Here is an 860-nt window from a genome sequence, read left to right on the forward strand (position 1 = left end):
GGCCCACGGCTCTGCCTCAGGATTGGACGAGGCCTCCTGAGGGCGGTCCCAGCCAGAGAATAATTAGGGAGGAGGGCCTGGGACGTTGCCGCCTTCGAGGTGGCTCCTCCCCCTTTCCGTTCTCACTTTCCTCTTCCTCCTCCTTTCCTTTCTCTTCCCTCCCACTTCCTCCTCCTTCTTTCCTTCTTCTATTTATTCTCGCGGGTTTTCTTAAAGCATTTTTGAAGTTTTGAGTTCCATATTCTTCCCCTCCCTCTCCGAGTCGGTAAACAATCAGATACAGATGCAATTATATGAACCATTTCCATACTAGTCATTTTGTACAAAAAAGAGTAGAATAAAAGAAAAAATGGCACGCTTCAGTCTAAAACTATCAGTTCTTTCTCTGCTTCATCATTAGTCCCTTGAGATTGTCTTGCACTGTTTGGTTGCTGTGAATAGCCAAGTTCAGATCAGCAGAGGTTCCTTCCTATAGTGCAGATTGCTGGTCAACCAAGCCTGACTGACCTGAAAGCTTCTTGTGTCCCTCCCACAAATTAACCCCAGGGGAGCTAAACGGCCGGGAACTGTTTTTTCCTGCCTCTTCCGGACATTACGATATCATCAGTAGATACGATTATCAGTAGTATGAGGCTCCATAGCTAGTAAGTGTCTGACGCCTAGTTTGAACTCAAGACTTCCTGACAGCAGGTCCTTTGTGCCAACCGACTGCACCCGTGCTTAGTGCTTAGTTTTTAGGCCCATAAATTATCCCTCACCATTGTCAGGGGACGGGCCTGGGCTTTTCAATCAGTCCCTTAGTGAGTCTTTTATTCCAGTTTTGATGAATAAATATTTATTTAGCACCTACTGTGTGCCAC

Source organism: Sminthopsis crassicaudata, chromosome 1, assembly GCF_048593235.1.
Source record: "Sminthopsis crassicaudata isolate SCR6 chromosome 1, ASM4859323v1, whole genome shotgun sequence".
In the NCBI taxonomy this organism is placed as follows: Eukaryota; Metazoa; Chordata; class Mammalia; order Dasyuromorphia; family Dasyuridae; genus Sminthopsis; species Sminthopsis crassicaudata.